At 37.2% G+C, this 18,792-nt stretch overlaps 1 protein-coding gene across 2 annotated transcripts in view; it reads right to left on the bottom strand.

Moving 5' to 3' along the window:
• Positions 1-18,792, bottom strand: part of HTR1E (5-hydroxytryptamine receptor 1E) — a 56,985-nt gene that overhangs the window by 3,330 nt on the left and 34,863 nt on the right. The gene's annotated exons all lie outside the window — the stretch shown is intronic.

Below are 18,792 nucleotides of genomic sequence, written 5' to 3'. Positions count from 1 at the left end.
TCCTTTTATAATCAGTTTAAATGTGCGTTTATGTTCAAGACCAGGCTTAAACACTGAAAAAGTAAGGGCTCCGGAATCAGACAGAACTGGCTTCCGATTGCAACTGAGCCAACTGCCAGCTGCAAGCTGCTAGGAGCAACCTCTCTTTCCACCTGTGTCCCATATGTTTATTTCTCAATTTTGACTTCTTTCTCTTTAATAAAATTAAATAAAGTTTTTTTCCCAGTAAATATTAATCTATAGTTATGTTTTTTTGGGGGGAGTTCTTGAGGTTTGCCGGAATGAATAGCTCTCAATTGAAAGGCTTTCCAACTAAGCCTCTAAGATTGAGTATAGAGAACAGCATGCATAAGGGGCAGAAAATTTCAGAAATTTCTATTTGATAATAGAGGCAATTAAGAAATGTAATTATTTTGAAAGCATGCAGTAAAAATAATCAGAAATAATTCAGCTTCATAGAACTTTTAAATGCTGCTCTATTTTTCTGAGCTCCCATAACTTCTAATTATCATTTCTCTGATGACACCATTTAGTTCCTATTTTGTAACTATTTTTCATTTCCCCCTCTGCAGACTATTCATTTCCGGAGGGTATGGTGTATGCCTGATTCATCTTTTTAACTGCCTCTAGTTCAACTAGCAAACACATTGCAATTTGGTGGGAATGACATTGTCAGCTCTTTAATGTGATTTCCCGGTTTATGTTGTGCCCAAGCCTTGCAGAGTAGGAGTTAGGTTTGTATCCTTGTGTTGCCAGTCCCCCAAACTTCTGCACACATCCAGCTTGCCATCTTTTATTTCATAATGACGCATTCTTCTGAACGGTGGGATGAGATAGATTGAACTGGCCTTGGAGATCTTCCCTGCTTTAAAGGTCAAGCAGGTAAGGAGGAACCCACGGAGCCAAGAACAGCTGCTGAGGTGGAAGAGAATGATGGCGGATCACTCCATTGCACGTGAAGAAAGTATATCAAATAAGAGAGAGTGATCAAAGGCTCAATGCAGTTCCAAGAAAGAATTGGAGGAGAGGATCTAGAGAGTGGATAAGAGCAATTTAAGAGTTTTGCTGATAACAGGAGCAGAAAAATAAGGTAGTAACTGTGGAGGAGCTATGGGGTCCAGGTTGTTTTCATTTTACCTAGGCTGTTTATTATTTTTCTTTGCTGCTGCACTCCACACCCTTTACACTGGGACAAAGAGCTTTTTTGTAGTGAGATGTAAAAGAGGAAGCGGGAAAGCAGTAACGGAGGAGGCTGGTAGTCATTCAGTGGGGCCTGGGGACCCCAAGTAAGAAGGATTTCTTGAGTAATGGGAGGGATCACATTTGGGGCAGTGAACAGGCCAGATAAACAGCCATACTAAAAAATAAGTGATCTAACCTCAATTGCCTTGGCTTCCTTTTAGCCTTCTTAAGGAAATGACACATGGCTATAATCACTACCAACTCCATAGGAGGCAGTATGATTTTTAATTAGAACAGTGCTGGTTAAATAGTCCCTGAAAATCTCTTAAGTCTATTTAGCTTTTCATGTTGTAGGAGAGGGAGGACTATATTAACACTTAACTCAAGGCACAGTCTGCAGAACCAATACAAATATTAACAGACACACAGCAAACTTTTATTAGTCCATCAGAATGGAAAATTAACTGCAATAATCATAGTTAAAACAGACATAGTCTATCTGGAGTTGATGCAGAAACTTCTTGGAGGTTTGTAACTTTCAGTTTCTGCTCTCATTATGACTTGGAAAATACCAGTGTAGTCCAAAACCATATTTCAATGATTTTTCATTAAAAAAAAAAAGGAGTAGGAGAGAATCACTCTAAACCAAATGGTTAGTGCATGCTGCTCCCATTAGCCAGAGCCTCTGGTGATACTGTCCCAGTGACGGTCAGAGCATCAGGGAGATGCGGAAGGCCATGAGCACACTCAACTCATTTTTTTGTTTTGTTTCTTAAAATCTTCACCTGTGGATATTTTTCTATTGATTTTTAGAGAGAGTGGGAGGGGAAAAATCAAGAGAGAGAGGGGGAGGAGAGAGGGAGAGAGAGAGAGAGAGAGAGAGAGAGAGAGAGAGAGAGAGAGAGAGAGAGAGAGAGAGAGAGAGATCTTGATTGTCTCCTTCACGTGCCTAACCAGAGCTGGGTCAAAACCAAGTATGTGCTCTTGACTGGGAATCAATCTGTGACCCTTTGGTTTGTGAGCCAGTGGTTTGCCCACTGAGTCACACCAGCTAGGACTCAACTTACTTTTAATTTCACTATCTTATCTAGTTTTCTATTGGTTTTCAATAACTATTAATAATTCACCATATTCTTTTATCCCTTCTTTGGTTGTTTTCATTTTGCCCAAAGTTCTTTAAATCATTTTTAGACAAACTCTCCAATATTTGCCAACTTCTTTTTTTGTTATTTCAGGAGTGACAGCTTGCACTCATATTACTAATTTTATCTAATTAATTGTTTGTTAACTGCACTTCCTTTATAAATATTTTTTTTGTCTGTCTGTCCAAGCAAAGGAAGGGATAGTAGAATGTTTCTCAATTTGATCTTCAGTGGGAGCACAGGAAGATGTAAAGGAGATATTAGAGTATGGGTTTTTATTCATTTATTTAAACTATGATTGGGACATAATGTAGTTGTTATAAGTTTATTATATTCATACTAATAGGAAAAATTTTCATTGTAAAGTTCAAACAAAACAGAGTAAGGAGATGTTTATATATTCTGGACAGAAGTCCACATATAAAATCATTTGTCATAATGAAAAAACAACAATTCCTTTTGCAATTACTACCAAAAGAATAAAATACCTAGGAATAAATTCAACAAAGAACATGAAAGGCCTATATACTGAAAATTACAAAGGATTATTAAAAGTAATGGAAAAAATCACAACAAAATGGAAAAATATTTCATGCTCATGGATTAGAAGGATCAACATAGTTAAAATGGCCATATTACCCAAAGCAATATACAAATTTAATGCAATTCCTATCAAAATTCCAATGTTATTTTTTAAAGAAATATAACGAGAAATCATCAGATTTGTATGGAACCACAAAAGACTCCAAATAGCCAAACGAATTCTGAGAAAAAGAAAGAAGCTGGAGGTATCATGTTATCTAACTTCAAATTATACTACAGTGCTACCATAATCAAAACATGTCCTGATCATAAGTCGAACCCTGAGCCACACCAGCCGGGCAAGTTCTATTAGTTTTTGAGTCATATATTTTGAAGATCTGTTATTAGATACATACTCATTTAGAATTATGTCTTCTTGATGAATTGACCATTATGTAATGTGTCCATTTGTCCCTTATAATATTCTGATGTTTATTTTATATGATATTAAGATAGCTATTCCAACTTTCTTTTAATTAATGTTAGTATGGTTTATGTTTTTTCTATCTTTCTACTTTTAGCCTATCTATGTCTTATAGACAACCTCCAGTTAGGTCTTGCATTTTATCTGATCTGATATTCTCCTCCTTTTCATTAGGACATTTTGATCATTTAAACTTAATGTAGTTATTAATGTGCTTGGTTTTAATTCTATCATCTTTTTATTTATTCTTCAAGTTTCCTTTTATGTCCTTAGTATTTTATAAATTTTAGCATAAACTCCTGCACATGTTATGTTAGATTTATATGTATTTGATTTTCTTTAGAGTGAATGTAAATGGCATTGTGTTTTTAATTGCAGTTTCCACATGCTTATCTTTATAATATAGAAATGTAATATTTGATTTTGTGTGTTGATCTCATGTTATGCAACCTTGCTTAATTCACTTATTAATTATAGTACTAAATAGGACTTTTGGAGTAGATTCTTGGAGTTTCCTACATAGATGATCATGTCATTTGCAAATTGGAACACTTTTATTTCTTCTCTCTCATCTGTACTCCTTTTCTTGCCTTATTGAAATAGCTAGACCTTCCAGTACTATGTTGATTTATCAGTAGTGAGAATAAACATTTTTATCTTACATTTTATCTTGGGAAGAAAACATTTAGTCTTTTCCAATTAATGGAATAGGTGTCATTTTTGGGGAATGGAAAGTAAGCAGAAGTGATATGTGGCACTTTTAGGCCTGGTCTACAAAAACTTCTAATGAACCATCCATATGCTCAATCTCTATGCCTCAGTTGGATGGGATGGAAATATCATGAGTCCCCTTCTGCCTTGCATGATTAGATAGTGATATAAGTGAGAAATAACATTTTATTTAACCGCTAATATTTTGGAGTTTGTCAGTGAAAGCGGCTAATATTATTTTAAGTAACACATCAATTATCCTTTGGGTGATAAATCTTTGGAAGTTTGTTCTCACAATTTGAAAAGATGAAGATAATTTTACCTACCTGACATATTTTAGAGAGAATAAAATGGGATGGCACTTGCCAAAGTACTTGCACATTTCCTGACTCCAAAGTACTCAATAAACATTTGTTGAGTCTATTGTTTGCTGAGCATGCTCATGTGTTGACATACTAATGGATATTTTATCTCCATATTGAACTAAGAGGTATTTACTTGTGTTTGTATCTTTGAATGTTTAATATAGCCCTTTAAAATGTATCCTTCAGTGGTAAAAGTGATGAAATGTAGTGCAAACCCAATATATATTGATAAAAATATTATTCACTTATCAGCCCACTTGACTTAGTAAACATTCATAGTTGTCTTGTGAATAAGACTTTAAGAACATATGTCACAAACTATGCCCATGTTTTTCTTGGGTCTTTTGGAAACACAATTGTGTGTATCTAAGCAAAGATGAGGAGAAAAAAGGCAAGTTATACAGGTAGTTTCCCCCATTGACATAAAGCTTACTTGGAAAGCAGATATATACCCCCTTACTCACAAATCATGTCCATTCATTCAAAATGTCATTTTGAAGAGATTATTTAGAAGAAAAATCTAGAAAAGGTGCCAAATGCCAGAAGGTGGTTGAGAATTCTTTAATGAGGCCAGGGAATCTGTAGGTGTGATGGATGGAATGGAGAGGTTGGGTAGGAAATGAAATCTTCAAAGTTGTATGCCTGAGGGGAAATAGAAAGTAATTTAGAGGACTGGGGGGCATGAACTTGATACAATTTCTTGGCCAAGCGATTTCAGTACTTTGGTGATGATAACATAAAAGTTGGGTATTATAATAATATCTTAAATAACTCATAAAGAGAATTTGTCTAAAACATATTTGAGGAATTTGTCTAAAACATTTTTCATCTGAGTCTTTTCTACCATTAAACATAGTCCTTTTTTAATAGCCAACACACAGTTGTGTTTCTGTGTACTCTGGTTTACATATTGGTTTGGGCTTTTACCTTATAACTTTTGCCTAAAGAGGAAGGCCTCAATTTTTGTTATGATCAGAACATATTCTGCTTCTCAGACGACTACACAAACAATACTTAGTTTGTTCAGTGAAGAACAAACATTGCTTTTTCTTTCATTCTACAGTCTGTTGTTGCACTCCACCCCTGGTTGTTGAACTCATTTAGCTTTCTAAACCCTTTACCTGTGCTTCTTGGGTTTGGCAATTCATTAGCTATAAAATTCTTCCATGCTCCAGGCAGGGGCATACAATAAGATAAATTTGTGGTATCAACTTTTCAATAAATAGTTAAATTTTGGTATAATTTTAGATTTATAGAAAAGTTGTAAAGACAAATAGGCAGTTTCTGTATACCCCTCACCTATTTCACCCATTGTTAACTTATTACATTATCATAGTACATTTATCAAAAAACTTAGAAAGCTGCATTGATTCATTACTAAGTTCCAGACTATCTTTGGATTTAACCAGTTTTTCCATTAATGTCCTCTCTCTGTTTCTTTTTTTTTTTTAAATATATTTTATTGATTTTACACAGAGAGGAATTGAGAGAGGGATAGAGAGTTAGAAACGTCGATGAGAAACATTGACCAGCTGCCTCTTGCACACGCCCTACTGGGAATGTGCCGCAACCAAGGTACATGCCCTTGACCGGAATCGAACCCGGGACCTTTCAGTCCTCAGGCCGACGCTCTATCCACTGAGCCAAACCGGTTTCGGCTTCCTCTCTCTGTTTCAATTCACGGTATCCACATTGTAATTAGTTATTATATCTTCTCAGTGGCCTTTGGTCTGTGACGATTTCTCAATCTTTGCTTGTTTTTCATGTCCTTAATGGTCTTGAGGATTACTGGCCAGGTATTCTATAAAATATCACCCATTTTGGTTTGTCTGATGTTTTTCTCATGATTAAACTGGAGTATGGGTTTTTAGGAAAGAATATAGGACCATGGAGGTAAAGTGTCCTTTTCATTATATCCCATCAGGAGGACATAACATCCACGACACCAATGGAGATGTTAACCTTTGTCACTTGGTTAAGGTAGCGTTTGCCAGGATTCTATTTCTCTCTTTCCCATCTTGGTTTTTTAGAAGTAAGTCAATAAGGCTAGCCCACCTTCAAGGATGGAGGTGGGGTGGTTAACTTCCACCTCCAAGAGGGGGGAATATGTACATATATGATTTAGAATTCTTCGGTAAGGGATTTGTCTCTTCACCACTTAATTATTTTCAGTAATTTATATTTATATGTACATACATTTATGATTCAGTCCCAAGGGGATAGTAGCTACCAGTTTTAAGGAAATTACCTTTAGAAAAGTGCTGTTGATACTGATTTATATCATTTAGTATTTATATCAGTATGGACCAGGGACATGTATTTTATTCTTTGGGTTATAACCCAAGACCACAGTACTTGTTTATTGCTCAAATTGCTCCAGCTTTGGCCAGTGGTCAGCTCCTATTGCACCATCTCTTTTATGAGTCTTGTTTTCCTTTGTCCCCTGTGGACAGGCTACATCTCTTTATAAGATGATGGGAAAAACAATCCGTCTTGTGAAGTACAGATAAGGTTTTAGTCAATAGAGAGTCTATTCCAGGCAAATAAAGCCTTTCAATATGAAGGGCACCTGTAGAAGTGTTATTTGCTTTTCAGCCGAGGATAATAAAAAATGAACTTTATGAAGTACCTGTTGTTTAAGCTAGCTGGTGCTTGAGGTTGTATTAGTAAATTAAAAAAAATAATGAAATGACTTTTTTTTTTTTTTTTTTAAACTCAGCTTAATGACACAACTGAAGTACTCAGTTCCTCAGAGGAGATCTAGGCACCTTCCTGTGTGTGCAAAGATTTTTCTTTGAAACCAGTGTAATGTGCCTTTGTGGCAGACCCAGTGGAATGAGCATTTGAACTGCCTTCAGGGTTAAGGTTGCACACTGTGCTCCCACCCAGGGAAGCATTGTTACCTTGGATCACTGGGCACGGCCCTAGCTTCCTCTGAAAGTTATGTCCTACAAAGGGCGGTTTGCAGGTATCTGCCTTTTTCTAAACATACTTCAGCTTGAGAAGCAAGAGCTAGTGAGTTGCATGGAAATGGTAGGGTCAAGAGTACAGACCTCCTGTGAGTGCATCTCAATGTACTGGATGTATTGTTGGTAGGTTATGTGTTCCTGAAAAAGATACACCATGCCTCAGGGTCTCAGAAATAATGAAGAGCATCTTTCAGGTCTAACATCCTATGATTTTTATGCTCTGATTTTATGGTGACTGGAAGAAGAGTCTGAAGGCCAACGCTCTATCCACTGAGCAAAACTGGCTAGGGTGAAGTCTCATTTCATGTACCAGGGATTGCACAAAGTGATGTGTTGAATTTTCTAAGGTTGCATATATGCTCAGCGTGAGATTTCTGTGAAAAAGGCAAGTGATTTTTGCTATGGGTATGCACCCTATGTATTTGCTTTCTTTTGTCCTATATTTGTTTGTTTACTTTGTATTTGACTGCCTTACCTCAAAAAAATAAATGTGGCTTGACTTTCCTATAGTTATTTGACTCCCAAATTTACAATATTTTATCTTGTCAATTTTTGCCTCCTTTTCTTTTTTTATTCCTCAATATTATGATTATTGAGAGGACTTTTAAAATTTATTTTTATCTCTGATGATCCCTTTTAGTTGCTAAGCTATTACCCACCAGTCCCTTCCAGGATATAATTAATTAGATTTCACTAGTTTCCAGCAGTGTTGAGTCTATAGGGATTAGTAGCACTAATCAGAATTTTAAAGGGCACTGATATTTCTGGAAATATTATAGGATTATATTTATTTTTTTTCCTTCTCAAACTGCTACAGGTGAAATACTTCAGATATAATAGGAAAAGCAAATAATTTCACCATATATAAACACCGACTTGTGGTCCTGGCTCCTGGAGTGCTGGGCTGATTCAGAGGTGGTGTCTAGACTCAGCAGAAGACACTTATGACTTATTAGTGGTCAATAACAAGTAATTGGCCTAAATTGGTGCCTGAAAAGCTAAGAATTTTTACTTCCCTAAAATAAAAAAAAATCATTGTCCTTCCAAATGGCAGGAAATATTGTGAGGACCATCATTTTGATTCAGTCTAATTAATCTAAATTCTACCTAGAGAAAACCAAATTCTCCCAATCACCATGCTTGTGAATTCAAGCTCTTATCAGAAAACTGATAGGATTGTGACCCTCCATACAACTTTTTTTTTTTAGTTTCTGAGCAGCACAACAAGGTGATGATATAACTTTTCTTTTTTCTACAACAGCACAAACAGTAAGTAGCAGCCTTCTAGACACTGGAAATTGTAAACATTATCATAATTTGTTTTACAAAACGTGACAAATGCCACAATAAAATTTAACTAACAGTTTTCCTAATTCTTCAGATGTTTAGGAATAAACATGTTCATTGAATAGATAACGGCAGTTTTCTGGAGTAAAGAACATGTGGAGAAAAAGATCTCATATTTATCACACAAAGTAAGTGGGGCTGGCAGAAGGAGAAATGTAAAAGAGAAGAAATTTAATTTGTGATAAAAGTCAGAAGCATTCCAATCCCATGTGATAAAAGTCAGAAGCATTCCAATCCCATTCACCTTCCTTCCATCCCAACAACACATGGTCTTTGAATTCAAGATCTGATTTAAAGATTTCCCCCTTGCCATAGAATTTATAAGAAGTGAGTGAATGCACACACCAATTTTATTCAATTCTCCAAACCTGGGTAGACACTTACAATTGGAGTTAAAGAATGACTATGGTCCTTATCCTTGAGGTGCTCACAGTTCACCAGGGAACACACACCTGATTTGCCTAACTCATAGCCTGAGTGAGAATCCCACCTCTTCCCATGACAACTGATCATTCCTGGCCATAATGGTAGCCTGACCCTGTCTACTGACTAGCCCAATTCAAGTTCTTTGACCTAACACACCTTTCCTCATTTCCTCTCCTCCTTTGAACCCTACTCTTTTCCCAAGGCATCCAAACCCTACCCCATTTGTGAGGTCTTTTCTGACATTCCTTTAGGTATTTTTTTTTTAAAGATCTAAGACCAAGACTAGACTTCAAAGGCCTCAGGCATTCTAAAAATACTTTGATGTTCCTTCTACAGGTAATAAGAAAAATTCTAAACAATTTAAGTATGTATAAGGAAGTCCCACAATGTTCTTACATTTCTTTTGATTACCATTTTAATGCCTTTTAAAGGACATATGAAAGATCAAATTGTCTCAAAAGTTTTCATTAGAGAAAAAAAGAGACAGAGAAGACTGTGTGTGGGGGCTCCTACATTGGAACCCTTAAACATGTGCAGGCTGTAGGCCTGTCTCCTACACTGGAGTGAAAGCATTGTCCTTGGTTCCTTAATTCCAGCCAAACAAGTGGCACACAATCGATGTTCAATAAGCATTTGTTGAATGGTTGAGTAAATAAATTGCAGCTAATTACTGTCACTTCACATGTGCTGTCTTTTATTATTAACACAGTATCCAGAACAGAACAGGTGTTAATAAATTGCTATGATTTTGTCACTATTTCTCATCAGTGAAATATGAGCAAAAGCATCAGGTGTTACTTCTGGGCTGTGGCTTTAAAGAAGCAGAGGTGTTTCCCCATGCTTTCTTCCTTCCTTGGCTGAACACAGAAGATTATGTGGCCTTGAGTGGCAGGGCCAAAAGACAAAGGAGCCAGTCTGGAATCACCATGTAGAGAAGAGCTAGCTGTCAATCAGTTCCCAAACTGGACCTTTATCTGAGCAAGAAATGAAATTCTGTTGTTCAAGCTACTGACATTTCAGGCATTTTTGTTATGGTACTTAAGGTTACTCTAACCTATAAGGAATTGTAGTTAAGGGCTTGGGTGGGTAGCTCAGATGGTTAGAGCATCATCCCAATATGCCAAGGTTGTGGATTCGATGTTCGGTCAGAGCACATACAAGAATCAACCAATAAATGCATAAATAAGTGGAACAACAAATTGATGTTTCTCTCTCTCTCTCCCTCTCTAAAATAAAATAAATAAATCAATAACAACTCAAAAAATTGTAATTAAGTGTTTAATGTAGTGTCCCTGTTTTTTTCCTTTTTAAAAAATTTTATCTTTATTGTTGAAAGTATTACAGGTGTCCCCTTCTTCCCCTCACTGACCTCCTCCAACCTGCTCCTGGAGCCCCCTCCTTAAGCCTTCACTGCACTACTGTCTGTCCATGGTTTATGTATATCTATATATATAAAAGGCTAAGTGACCAACTGTCTGTCCATCCATCCCACTGACTGACTGGTACATATGATGCACACTGGCAATTTAAAAATAAATTTGCTTAGTTGAGATTAGGTGCGTTTATTTAGTCAGAAATAGAAAAAAAAATTTGATGTGAAACATTTTCATATTATTGAAGTGCATTTCTTTGATGATTATTTAATTTTTACTATAATTTTCATGGGCAATGAAATTATTCAGAACTATGTGAATCTAATAATGAATACAACTATAAAACTAACCAAATTCATTAGAAAACAAAACTGAGATGGGTAAGCTGAAAGGATGCTCTGGTTCTAGGAGTGTTAGTGGGAACAACTTTTGTTGATTTGGAAAACAAATACTAACTTCTTACATTGGACCCCTGGATCATCACAACAAATAGTGAAACGAACAAACAAAAAACAAGTAACATCTCAAGGGATACTCAGAAAATCTGTCCACAGGAAATAGAAGATAGATGAGATAGATGTCATTATTTGAAGTAATTACTAGTTTATTCAAAACTAAAGTGATTTTCCTCATGATTTATTCAAAACTGAAATGATTTTCCTCATGATTTATTCAAAACTAAAGTGATTTTCCTCATGATTATATGTGATATTGATGCTACTTAACACTTTTAATTTTTTTTTTACTTGATCAGGAAGCTGTTTACAGCAGAAACAAAAGTCCTCAGTCTCAAAGACACACTAACAGGGTCTGGAATTGGTAGGACTTTGGGATCTTCTTAATTCCCATCCTACTCCCATCTCAAAGTCCACTGTAATAAGTCACAGAAGCTCTTACTATAATTGTAACTGAAGAGTTTATTGGTGGGAGAATAGCTGAAGAGATCAGAGGTTAGATACTAAACTCTAAATTCCCATAGTGAAATTGTTCAAAAGAACCTTAAAGAAATACAGTACAGTGAATCATTCAAGCTAGTCATTAAAAAACCCACAAAATAAATTAGAGGAAAGACTTCCTCTAACTGCATTAGACTGATAAGACTGGTGATGTGCAGTCAAAATTATTCATACGCTGCAATTTGAGCCTGTTAATAATAAACAGTAAGGTGAAAACTGCATGAACGAGCACATATTAATTATGTGTATTCCTTTAGCGGAAAATAAAGCAATAAGCAGTTTTATATTGGAATACTTGTTGAATGAAGACTGACAAAAAATACAAGTAGGAGAATAATGTAGCATCTGCTCCTGATTCTGATACTCACCAAAGCAAAACACTAGTGCTTTGGGCACAACTGGTAACTACACAGAGTGGCCAGATTATTATGATCTCTGAACGCATAATATCCTGGCCACTCAGTGTATATCCTATATAATGAAAGGCTAATATGCAAATTGTTCCCTCGACCAGGAGTTTGACCAGCAAGCAGGCTGGCCAACTGTCCATGTCCGCTCCCCCTGGCCAGGCTGGCCGGACCCCACTCATGCACGAATTCATGCACTGGGCCTCTAATACATACACACAAAAACACACACTGAGTGGCCAGATTATTATATGTCCAGCAATCATAATAATCTGGCCACTTAGTGTATAAACTGAAGATGTTTTACCCTGTTATTCAAAATAACAAGTACTTATTGAATAATGGGAATGTACCAGAGTCAAACTCAAATTTTAAATATGCTGATGAGCACTGAAGTGCAATTACAAGAATTTACTCTTTTCTTTTTTGGTGTTCACTCCATCCCTTAACTTGGCTTGGAAAGAAATGGTTTGAATGATATGTTCTCAGCACACATGGCAATAAATGGGGAAAAAGAATCCAGCTAAAGCATGAAAGCATTTCGAGGAGAGTTTCAAGAGTTTTGAAGTTTCAGCTTCCAGGAAGCTTGTCTGAGAGGAAGGTCTCCAGGCAGGGAGCTTGAGTACGATGTGGGCGGCTGTCAGCCTACGAGGACGCAAGGCCTGCCTTTGCTACCTGCCAGTCCTTTGACTTTGAAAGAGGATGCAGCCTACCTGGTCCTCAGTTTTCCTCATTTCGCTGTTGGAGATAGTGGGAGTAGGATGGACTGACTCACTCACATTTCCCCCTGCAGTTTCCTGGAAGCGTGGGGGCGGGGAGGGGGTATCTACACTACTTCCTGGAAGACAGAAGCATCACTTCCGGTAACAGTTTTCCACCCACTGGCAAAACTTGTGAGCCTTCAGTGAAATTGGGGAACTCTTGACATTCACACCTGCTCCCTCTCCTCAGCTCATTGACAAGCCGGGGCCTGAGGCCTGGAGCTCCCACATTCAGGCTCTGTCAGTACAAGACCCCAGAGCACACAAGCCTGTTCCTGTCAGACCTCAAGTCTCTGTCCCAGCTTTCCAGAATGGCAATGGGTGGCAAGGTCCAGGTGGTCATTCCTCAATTATCTTCAACTCAGGAGAGAGGGGAACAAAAAGGTGCAAGTTTGTGTCAGGTAGGAACTGAATTTGCTAACCCACTTTAATAAAGCCTTGAGTCCTATTCGGACACTTGTGATTGTTGTCAGGAGTAAATGAGTTAACAGATGTGAAAGCATGTAGATAGTACTTGGCACGTAAATAAATGCTATTATATCTAGGTCCTAGCTATGATTATTGTGAATATTGCTATTATTATTAATTTTCAATTGATTAAATTGCAAAAGGTTGTGATTAGTATTCCCAAACTTCTAACATGATTTAGTACTATTACCTGAATCACAAGATTGTCCTAAGCATTAATCTAGATATACTGTATATATCAACATGCTTTGTGAAAACTATGAAGCACAGTATGTAACAGTAATGCTATGTAATATTTATGGTCTTCATGTGATTACGTGGAGTGCTATTCTTTGCCAAGTTCTCTTGCCTTTCTTAAGTTCTCCAGGTTCATTTCAGTCTCTTGGTCAAATAACATAGCTAAGTATTACAGCTGAATGAGTAAGTATTTTGTTGATTTCCCAGCATGAATAATTCATGGTAAAGGCATTTCACAAACAGACCATCTCTTAACTCTCTATTGAAACAAAGCTGTCATGGTTCTGGGCTTATTATGCCTGTTGTGCTATTTTAAAAGATTTCAGAACATTTATGTAAGAACCCAAAATTGTGAATAGAATTTGGACAGACATCAATAGTGTTTCATTGTTAACCCAAACCTGGATTGAACTTTGTTTTAAATACTTGCTAGTTCTCTTTCTAAGACAAAGTACGTTTGTTGGATGACCAGGATCATTTCTTGGTTTTAGTATTGTGTTATAGTCCTCACTGACCTTGTCCTAATTTATTAATCCAAACACCTATTCAGTGAGCACCTACTTTGTGCCAGTTCCACTTGATGGAGAGATGGTGTAAGTAAAACAGATAAGAAACTTTGCGCCCCTTAAATTGATATCCTGTTCCTAGCAAATTTATTTAAAATGAAATATTAATTGTGGTTTTGTTAGAAACAGACTTGACAATTCATTTTATATAATTTCTAGGAGACTATAAATTATGGGAAATGTTTTAAATGTTTACACATACGTACTCTTTATTCTTTTTAAAAAAATTGATTTCAGAGAGGAAAAGAGAGAGAGAGGGGATAGAAACATCAATGATGAGAACCAATGATCATGCCTCCTGCATGCTCCCGACTAGGAATCAAACTGTGACCTCCTGGTTCATAGGTCAACCACTGAGCCACATCGGCAGGGCACTCTTCTTTCTTTATTTGGAGGGTTTATTGAGTTATTAATTTATTTAATCAAATTAGCTTCAGAGCATTATTTGCATATTTATTGTTATAGTTTACCCTTGAACAAAATGGGTTTGAATTGTGTGGATCCACTTATATGTGGAATTTTTTCAATAATACTGTAAATATGGCTCTCTGTGTTATGAATTGTAAATAGCTCAAGTTGAGGAAAGATGAAAGGGAAGGTTATTCTAATAGTTTAATATCAAACCAAGTTTATTTATAGGAAATAAAAAATGAACTTCCACCATTTCTTTTACATATTAAAAATGTTTCTGAATTTGCAATGCATTCTGCCATCCTTATTTAAGCTTCTCTTACATGGTACCTTCTCTCTCTCTCTCTCTCTCTCTCTCTCTCTCTCTCTCTCTCTCTCTCTCTCTCTCTCTCTCTCTCCTTTGTCTTAATAACATAATACAGGCTTCACACTAAAAGGTTTAGGATGTGAAAATTGCATAGTAAGTAGACTATAATTAAATTATGTGGCCTGATAATGAATCAGTAATATGCTATATTCCACATAGATTTGACTGACTTTCATTCAAATTACCCAATTTCATCCTAGTATTTTTAGAACTTTGATATTTCATAATCTTTCTTTCTTCTGTTTAGTTTCCCAGGAGAGAGAGCTCAAATTCTGCACAGTCAGATTCCACACTAGTTTTCAGAACCTTAATAGCTGGAAGAGGAACAGGTAGTTAAACTGAAGACACAGATTAGGCCCACCAGTGGGACAGAGTATAGTGCATACTACGCTGCTCACCCAGTCCCCTCTTTAGAGCTGATCCATCCATGGGTTCTGTCTCCCTCAGTCCTTTCCTCATGTCCTTGCAGGTGAATCTCCTGAGAGGATTCCCCAACCAAACTTCTGCACACAGTTCTCCATCTCAGTCTGTTCCCAGGAGACTCAACCTAAGCCAGAAGGGGAGTGGTCTAGGACAGTGCCTCCAATCTTTCTGTATTCTCAAAGACCAGTAAAGGTGTAAAATTTTCTAGGTTATTTGTACAATACAATTGGTTAATTGTGGTGGAAGAAGAGAAGAGGTAGATATTTATGGGGAAAATGTATGTCTATAATTAAGAAGAGAGAAAAGAAATAGAGCCTAAAAAAAAAAAAAAAGAAAGAAAGAAAGAAAAAGAAAGAAAGAAAGAAAAGATGAACCAGCAATCTTTTGGTGCACTGGAAGAAGCCCAACCAACCAAGCCACACCTGCCAGGGCAAGAAACAGGGCTTTTAATGCCTAAAGGCAAGCCTCTTTGAGGTGTCAATTACCCCTGCTAGTTGAGAAGCTGACAGTTGTGGCCATCTAGTTAGAGGGACATGTGAAGGGGCTCAGGGTGTTGAAGCATCCATCCAGGGGAAAGCAAAATTAGGCAGAAAGCAAAATTAGGCAGAAAGCTTTATTTTCTATGAAAATAAAATAAAATATTTGAGATGTAGTGGATATGTCTGATCAGTTTTGCTGGAAACACTCGGTAACAAGTACAAAGGCATCATCTGTAGAATCTTAGGTTCAAATTCTAGTTCTATCACTTACTAGCTATTATCTTTGGTTAAGTTACTTGACTTATCTGAGACCATTAAATTTGACTTAATCTCAAAGGACAGTTAATACACTGAATATAGTGTGTACTAGGTATTAAACACACAGGCAGCTGTTTATTCACGCTATGCAGGAATGTTGTACAAGCACCCAGGTGACAGCTTGCATAGAACATTTCAAACCCAGAAGTGGCTGCATATCTTTCCTTTGTTCTAGGACACAAGATGATACTAAGGCTATTAAGGAGAGTTTCATCAATGCAGTTGACTGACAAAGTTCAGATCTTCTCTAGGGCACAAGTAATCCTCCTCATTCCTCATAGCTGTGTAGAGTCAATACTTAGGCATGTAAATATTTACATGGGAAATGGTAAACATAATTTATGCAGTTCAGGGAAATGCCAAGGTTCCGGAGAGGCTATCAGTGTTAGATTCTCAGAAAGGCATGGGGATTTGCTGCATTTTAATGCCATCTGCTGGTTTCTTTACCTAAAAAAAAAAAAAAAAAAAAAAGAAAGAAAGAAAGAAAGAAAGAAAAAGAAAAGAAAAGAAGATAGAGCTAGCCAGTTTGGCTCAGTGGATAGAGTGTCTACCTGTAGACCAAAGGGAATCAGATTCGATTCCAGTCAAGGGCACATGCCTGAGTTTTGGGCTTGATCCCCAGTAGGGGGCGTGCAGGAGGCAGCTGATCAATGATTCTCATTGATATTTCTATCTCTCTCTCCCTCTTTCTCTCTGAAATCAATAAAAACATATTTCAAAAAAAGCAGTTTCTTCCTATAAATAAATTTTAAAAAAAGGAAATATTTTAATTTAAAATAGAGTATTTAGCATTCTCTACATTAGCTAAAAGCCCTTTCAAGCCAATAGGCAGCCAAACTGATAGTTCTTGGTAGGTATGATAATTAGGGGCATGAGAGACCAAAAGATTGGAAAGCTAGAGGTGACTTCAGAGCCTTTGCTGCCTCGACGCCTTTTATGGAAATAAAAGAAGATGAAGCATTGAGGAAACTTGCCCAAGTCCGGCAGTTTATTAAGGAAAAGTCAGATCAGAACCAGTGTCTCCAGACATAACATCTAGAATGCTTCCCATGGCACCAGACAACCTCCGCAACCAGTCTGAAGACACAGACATGAGCGTGGTGGCATTTCAGATCCCTATACACACTTATTTGCACTCATCTACCCACACTCACAGATGCAATATATGCGCATAGCAACTCAAAGGACAAATGTGAATGTAATGTGAGCTAGGATGGTTGGAGATAGAACCAAAGCAAATTATCTCGTTTATATATTATAAACACTCTGTTCCTTGACACTGATAAAGTACTGCCAGGATTATGGAACTAGAAGAGTACTTTTGTTTGAGGGAAAAAGGATTGGCTTTATTGTCAGAAAGTTAATGTTTATGAAACAGTTATTTGTTTATATTCAAAATGTTGTCAGCATGAAGTATGAGGACTAAAACTAACATTAACAAAATGGAAAGGAATCTAAAATATACCTTTCAGTAACAAAGCTGCTGGGGAACCAAATATTTCCTTTTTTAAACTTTATTTATGGGAAGACAGTGCTTTTTTTAAAAAAATATATATATTTTTATTGGTTTCAGAGAGGAAGAGGGAGAGAGTGATAGAAACATCAATGAGAGAGAATCATTGATCGGCAGCTGCCTGCACGCCCCCTATTGGGGACTGAGCCCGCAATCCAGGTATGTGTCCTTGACCGGAATTGAACCTGGGACCCTTTGGTCCAGAGGTAGACACTCTTATCTACTGAGCCAAACCAACTAGGGCTATCTTTTTTTTTTTTTAATCCTCACCCAAGAATATATTATTGATTTTAGAGAGGAAGGAAGAGAGTGAGAGCAAGCAAGAGCGAGAATTAGAGCGAGAGAAACATTGATGTGAGAGAGAAATATCAACCCATTGCCTCCCATAGGTATCCCAACTGGGGATCCAATGCACGACATAGGTATGTGCTCTGACTGGGAATAGAACCCATCACCTTTTGGTGTACAGGACAATGTTCCAACCAACTGAACCACTGACCAGGACTCTCCATTTTTTAATGAGTCCCTTCCGTGCTGTTATTTGGGCAGCGTCTGTGTTGGGTGGTGTCTGTTTCCGGTCAGGTCTTTCTCTAACTTTAACCCTATTTGGGGTCAAAAGGGATTGCCCTTCTGCAGCTTTTGTGTGGCTTTGGTCAATGAGAGGCTCTGACAGTAATGTTCAGAGGATGTGGAAAGAGTGACGGGGCAATTATGTTCTGGGCTCCTTGTTGGGCTGTGGTTTCAGCATCCCTCTTCCTAAGGTCATAGCTTCTGTCGGGTGCCCTGGTCCTATTTCTATGACTCTCACAAGGCTGGAGGGTCTCTTCAGGCTTGGGAGTGAGAGCAAATGGCTTTCATTGGTGTCAGTCCTAGGCTCCTTCACCTCTCCTGTGATTTTCCTTAATCCTATCCACTCTTCTGTAAATAGCTCTTTCATAAAAATCTCTTCAGTTACCCTTTTTGACTGTGTCTTTGGTTTCCTTCCAGGACTTTGATCCAGGCATGCACCTAATTACTACATGCACTGCAACCAGTTTTCATTAAATAAGGTAAAGGCTTCAGTGGCTTCTTATGCAGTTGCTTTCCACCAGACTTTAACAGACTCAGTTACATATATGACCACTTTGCCATATCCAGGAGGCAGTTTCCTTATACCTGTTCTCCTTTATATCTGTCCATGTCAAAGCTCTTCAAATACATCTTACTTGATTCCTTGGGTCTCCTTTCCCCTTTCATGGTAATTTCTCTGACTTCCTACAGTTATTAATCAGCCCCCCAGCAACAATTTTAGCTTTTGAGTCATGATTTCTTTGTGAATGAGATGAAAATAAAAATTTTCTCCCCAGAAAAGTATGTAAAAACATA

Source organism: Pipistrellus hanaki (genome assembly GCF_964339955.1).
Source record: "Pipistrellus hanaki genome assembly, chromosome: 7".
In the NCBI taxonomy this organism is placed as follows: domain Eukaryota; kingdom Metazoa; phylum Chordata; class Mammalia; order Chiroptera; family Vespertilionidae; genus Pipistrellus; species Pipistrellus hanaki.
The sequence above is the reverse complement of the archived record's forward strand: the minus strand, read 5'-3'. Positions and strand labels throughout refer to the sequence as shown.